This window comes from Hipposideros armiger, unplaced genomic scaffold (assembly GCF_001890085.2).
Source record: "Hipposideros armiger isolate ML-2016 unplaced genomic scaffold, ASM189008v1 scaffold_71, whole genome shotgun sequence".
In the NCBI taxonomy this organism is placed as follows: domain Eukaryota; kingdom Metazoa; phylum Chordata; class Mammalia; order Chiroptera; family Hipposideridae; genus Hipposideros; species Hipposideros armiger.
In genome coordinates this window covers 4,105,488-4,112,064 of record NW_017731421.1, presented here as the reverse complement: position 1 = coordinate 4,112,064, position 6,577 = coordinate 4,105,488, and the positions used below count along the sequence as shown (strand labels likewise).

The window sequence follows — 6,577 nt, the reverse complement described above, 5'->3', positions numbered from 1 at the left end:
TGTGTGTGTGTGTGTGTGTGTGTGTGTGTGAGAGAGAGAGAGAGAGAGAGAGAGAGAGAGAGGGAGGGAGAGAGAGAGAGAGAGAGAACTTCTGATGGAAAACTGGAATGCTATTTCCAAAATCAGAGGAAATAGATGCTGGGTAAGGAAAAATCATATTGGGTTGTCGGAAAAGTCATGACATATTTTTTCTGTTTTTCATTGCAAAAAATGTGTCATGACTTTTCCGACAACCCAATAATTGTGAATACTAGGAATCCTTTTATACAAAGATTAATAAAGCAACTTTATGAGGAGACTTCAAATATTAAAATAAGTGAGGGCCAGCCAAGTGGCTTAGTTGGTTAAGAGCTCGCTCAAGAGTGTGAGCTCTGAGCAACAGGGTCGCCGGTTCAATTCCCGGCCCAAGCTGAGTTGCAGCTGAGCTGCCAACAGGTAGCAGGATGGCTCAGCTAAAAAAAAAAAAAGGTGAATACAGCAGTACTCTCTTAGGATGAATTTATTTTGTAAATAAACACTCTGAAGTCAGTCTATAGGAATAACAAAGCTGTTCTGATGAACCTCATGGGAGGTCTAGGTTGAACTGCACCAAATGCAATCCAATTTCTTTTCCTTGTCACTTGTCCTCTGTGAGGGGGACAGAAAGGCACACTTGCCAGTTTCTTCCAAGCACTTGTCCATTTGAACTCTGTCCTTCTGCAAACAACTGTTCAAAGAAAAACACCCATCTCCAAAAGAATAAAAAGGGTTCACTTTTAGGGTAAACAAATCCATATAGAAAAGAAACTGTTCTACTTTTAAAAAGCAATAATGTTTGCAGAGACATAGCTCTGATAAGCTCTGGGCATAACCAAGTAGGCTATTCAACTCATTTATCTAAATTAGATATATTTAACCTACTGAATTCCCATCTTTCTCTCAGATGTTCTTGCTTTGCTTTTGCGTATCTAAAAGGATCATTGATACGGTTTTCTCATCAACAACAAAAGTTCTAACAAATGGATTAGCCTATCCCAAAGGAGAGATCAGGTTTTGGTCAAATTCTTAACCTGACACATTCAGAGTCCTCTAGTTATGATTCCACGTTAATGTCCATATTTTTATCCCTCACTATAAGCCAATGTATTGTTGACTTCAGCTTCAATAAGGTCTTCATCTCCTTTGTATATTCTGTGCCAATTCAGCCTCCACATTTTTATTGATGTTGTGATACCATTGGATTCCCTCTCTAGTTCGCTCCAAATCCTATCTATCCTTTAAGTCGACCTAGTCCAGGAACTCCTCCTGGACCAGCCTTCTGGATTTCCATACTGCTTTGTTTCTCTTGACAATTTTGGTTTGTTATTTAAATTGTAGATAGGAAAAATGAGGTGAAATATCTATGACCTAACTTCATTTTTTTTTAGAGAAGAAACAGCTTTGACGAAAAATGCTTTAATATGTCCATTTAGGGGTAGGCAAGCCCAAAGGGCATGAGTTTTGGTGGGCTTGCAGGCACACACACAGATGGCTCAGGTGCTCTGCCTGAGAAAAAGAGGGGCATTTGTTTTCTGTTTCTGAGAGGGAGGGACAGAAAAGAGAGAGAGGTGAGGGGAAGGAATGGGGAAAAGAGGGAGGAACCAGTGAGATGGGTCGAGGTAGGGCCTCTGAGCAGTAAAGAGCGCCTTACCTTCGGTGAGTGGCAAGGACCTTTAAAGGAATGTCTGATGCTCCTCCGGCATTGTTTGTGCTGCTTTGATATCATCCCTTTTCTCTGCTTCCTCCACAGCCTGAGGGAAGTCTGCCACTCGCACAAGAACTTGGAGCAAGCATGTTTTGGAGGGAATTGAAGGAGAGCTGGGTTTTATATCTGAGTTGATGTGGCATCAAGCTGAAAGCATGGGTGGAGGGAAGCGAGAAGCCGGATCCAGTAACTATACAATGACTTTGTAGAAATCTTTCGGAGGAATCTTTTGGGAGTCCTAGACAATCACAGCCATTCTCAGGGGCTCATCATGGAGTAACGCTGATTACAGTTTCTACAGAGTGAAGCACCCAGCAACTTGATGATCCCCAACAACCAGTAGAGGAATCTCTCGTCCTAAGGTCCCACTCCTCCAGGAAGCTACTTTGCATTTTCTCCCCTGCCTCATTCTCACTTTCTGCGATGCCTCCTTCCTCTTCATTTTTGCCTGATCCTGTCTAGAGTGATTTGGCTTTTGCCATCCTTCTGTCTACTCTCTCTGTCAAAGACCTGGAAACAGACACAATGATCAAACAATCATTCCTTTTGGGAGAGTGGGAGGTAGGGTGCCGAAGAGGTAGACTGCAAATCTTTATGGTTTGATATATTTGTACACCTGTCTCCCTTTCATATGTGCAAACACATATAGGTCTTATCAGAACCTCTAATTTTTAAATTCTGTGGGAGTAGGGACTATGTCTGTTTCATAAGCCCTTATTCAATAAATCATAGAGACATTCAGTGAGTCACATGGCATCTATGGGAGGAGGAGGGAGAGAATGTGATTGACATTTGTAGAGCCTCTAAGGCATAGTACAAGGCACGTTACATGCAACATCAATGCCTACTATGCATCCAGTACTCCGTGTAAATTCTCTTGTTTAATTCTCACCACTGGGCCGTGTTACTCAATTCCAGGAATTGTGCAACATGGCAGCCATGCTCACAGTCACCTTTTAACATAGATATTGTGAGCACCATTATGTAGATGAGGGCCCTGGGGTCTGAGAATCATTAGCTCTGCTCAAGTTTCCACGGCTGGAGTGGTACAAACAACATTTGTCTGGGTCCTTTTGACTCCATGGCTCACAGTCTTCTTTTTCCTCTATCATTAAGCAAATCTATTTCAAATGTTTGAAGACAAGCTATGTAGAGGCCAGAATGTAGGTATGAGCCTGTGCTCATAACCAATATGCGATGCAGCAGTAGAGGAAAGGATGAGTGTAGGATGGCACACTCGACTCCAGCAGCGTTTCTCAAGAGGGACACTGTGGACGTTTTTTGGCTGGATAATCCTTCATCATACAGGAATGTTCCATGCATTGCAGTGTATTTTGTGTCCTTAGTTTTTGCCCACCAAATGCCATTAGTGTCCTTTCTTTTTGCGACACCCAAAATTAAGTGCTCTCAGACATTTCCGAGTGTCCTTACGAAAGTGTACTGTTCCTTCTACTCTAAGAACCATTATAGACTATGCTGCCTTCTTATGTGATTACCTAGGTCCCCTGTAGCTTTAGTATTCAGTAATCCTGTGTAGAAGTGAAACGAATGAATGAATGAATGAATGAATGAATGAAGAAAAGAGAGAATGTTAGGAATGAATCCAGGCATTGGCTGCTTTTGTGAGGGCAAGTATGGATGGGATGCTCCTGTGGCCTTGGAAGACTGAGATCGGGGGGTGCGGTGGGGGGGACTCTGAATGATACCCAAATGAAAGCGTGATGGATGACCCAGAAGTGAGATGAAAGGGCCCAGAACGCAGACTTCATCCACTCTGCAGTTTACCTCTAACCAGGCCCCTTCCTGGTTCTTTCAAGACTGTTAAATGAGGACTCTGCTTGCTCAATGGCAGCCCAGAGCAGGAGCGGAGAAAGGGAAGGAGGTGCCTCGGCCTTGCTCGAGTAAAGCGGAATACCATCGCTCTCCACGCTAATGCAAACCAGCTGCCCGCCGGCCCCGGCTTGCGATAGAACAGGCGGAATTCTTGGACACTGAGTTATTCTTAGAAGCATGTGCACAGCCCCCTGGCAGGGCTCACTGTGAACTGGCTGTTGCCAGCCCCCTGTCAGGATACTGTGCCAGCAGACCCAAGAGTGATTGCTCTTGCTTATGAAAAATAACTTTGGGATTTTAATTTCAAATAACCCACAGAGCTGGGGCCTGGATGTAGACAATGGTGGTATGGGCAATGAGAACAGAACAAAGGAAGGGAATGAAAGAGGGAAGGGCACCATTCATTCATTCAACAAATATTTTTCGAGTGTCTACCTCATGCAGATACTAAGGACCTCATCACATCCGGCCTTTCATGTGATCTGGATGGACACAGGTGGACAGCTGTTTAGACCTTGACCATAGGCTCTCCACTGTATTTTTAGGTTGTGTTTATTGAGTGCTTTTCAGGAGATCTTATTCAATCTTCAAAGAAACATTGAAAGGTAGGTATCATTGCTCCTGTTTGACAGGAAATAGAGTGTTGGAGAAGGAATTGCCCCGGGCTCCACAGCTATCAATTGGCAGAGTCAGGGTTTGAACTCAGGCCAGCCCACTCCTGCCTTCCTGCCTGTGTTGAGCACCAATTCTATGCCAAGGCTGAGCTAGACAGTGGGACTATGGAGCCAAATAATGGCGCTGAATCCCAGACCTCAGATCTCCCAGTTGCACTGTCTATGGAAGAGACAAGTGTATGACCAGGAATGATAACAGGATTTGTAAAGCAGGTCAGAGCAGCTGACAAACTCCACCATGAAAACAGAGCACTTCACGCAGAGGGCCAGTGTGTGTGATGGCATATGGCCGGCGATCATGAGATGCTCGGTGGGGCTGCCGCGCAGGATGCACTGGGGAGATGTAAGATGAGGAGGCTGGGAAGGAGAAAAGGATCTGATCAGGAAGCGCCTTGTAGGACAGACCAAAGAGCTGGAACTTGGCCATGGAGGAATTGAAAACTCATGGATCTATTTGTTTCGTCATTTGCTCGTTCAACATATATTTATTGAGCACCCACTGTATGCTATACACCAGGCACTCTGCATCTGACGAGTTTTAAGCACAAAACAGGTGCATGCTTTGTATTTCAAGGGGAATAAAAAGTACCTGTGTGGGAAATTATTAAAGCGTCTCCATCGTGGCCCAGGTGAAAGATGATCCAAAAATAACAGCAGTAGGAGCTGGGAATTTAGAAGCATACTTAACAATCTGAGTGGCCTGGCCACTTGACAAACACTGGGAATTAACTGAAGCTCTTTATTTCCTCCGCAAAACACCTTGATGAATGCATGCCCACATCATGGGAAGGGCCTGCAAATGTGGGCTACTCTCCAGGACACCCACGTTTGCCTGCTCCCATCGGTAGAACTGTATGTCTAGCAAGGATTATTTATGTTTGGTTCCAAATTTATTTATGCCAGTCTTCGTTGTTAATTAGTTGATGAAATATTAACCAAAAACTAAATAAGTGTGATGAAAAGGGAGAAATGTCTCTATGAATGCTGAGTTGAAATCTTTGAAAAGACTTAGAAGTGCTAAAATAAAATGCTATGATATTGGGTGTAGTTGAGACAATAAAAGGATTGGGAAAAATCATAAAATTCTAGCAAGATTCTGCACTCAGATTGCTTTACATGGGTCTTTACGGTCTCTCTCTACTTCAAAGAAACTGAAGCTGGAAATTGTAGATGATGCGTTATGGGTGTGGTTTGTGTAAGAAAGATGACAAGAAGCTCCAGTTAGCAGACCCGTTCTCAAAGAAAAGCCTTGGCTCCACATCAAAAGAGTGGTGAATGAATGTGCATTTATATGCTTTAAGTTAAAATTAAACAGGTTTGAAGTATTATGTATCATTTTTTTTTTAGCATTAAGAAAAAGTTTTTATTGAAGTGTAACATACTTAGAGAAAAGTGCACAGATCTTAGAATACACGGGGATGCATTTTTACAAAGTGAACACTCCTTGTAACCAGCAACCAGGTCAGTAAATAGAACTTTACCAGCCCCCTCAAATCTTTCCTTATGCCTTAACCCAATCATTACACACTCTCACCTCAACTGTGACTGCTACTCTGACTTCTATAAGCATCAATTACTTTTACCTATTATATCAATCAAGCAAAATGTTTTTTTGTTTTTGGCTTGATTTCTTTTGTTTGGTATTATGTTTGTAAAACCCATTGATGTTGTTTAGAGTAGCAATAATTTGGCTACTATTCTATGACCTATGCAGCGGTACTGAGTACACTCAAAAAGAGATGTAAGAGGCCTCTACCAAAATAAGATGCCTAGACAGCTGTCCATCGTCTGAGTTCAAATGGTGCTTTGGAAGCGATGAACACCCCATTCTATAGTTGGAGGATATTGATGGTGTTCTCAGTGTCTGGCTATTACAAAGAATGCTGCTATAAACATTTATATACAGGTCTTTTGACTAACATGTGCGTGTATTTCTTTTGGGTATCTATCTAGGAGGGAAATTGCTGGGTCCTAAGTTGTACACACATTTGGGTTTTGTAGATACAGCTGAAGTGTTTTCCAAAGTGGGCGTGCCAGTGGTTTGTGCTTCTACACACAGAGTATGGAAGTTCTAGTGGCTCCAACACCTTTGCCAATATCTGGTATTTCATGGTTTTTAGTTTTAGCTGTTTTTGTGGGGGTAAAGTGTAGTTCATTGATTTTTGTTTGTTTTTATAATAATAAAACTTTTATTGTAGAATGATTTTAGATCTACAAGAAAGTTGCAAAGATAGTACAGAAAGTTCCTGTATAGACCTCACCCAGTCTCCCCACATTAACATCTCACATGACCACTGTGTATTTGTCAAAGCTAAGAAACTGACAGTGGTACACTACTGCTACATCA

The 6,577-nt window shown here is 42.5% G+C and overlaps 1 long non-coding RNA gene across 1 annotated transcript in view; it reads left to right on the top strand.

The window, feature by feature from the left end:
• The window catches only part of LOC109382828 (uncharacterized), a 40,276-nt gene extending 37,886 nt beyond the window's left edge, over nt 1–2,390 (top strand). The window contains exon 5 of the long non-coding RNA XR_002123994.1: nt 1,769–2,390. This is a non-coding gene — a long non-coding RNA (uncharacterized LOC109382828). The remainder of the gene's footprint in view (nt 1–1,768) is intronic.
• The last annotated feature ends 4,187 nt before the right edge of the window (nt 2,391–6,577 follow it).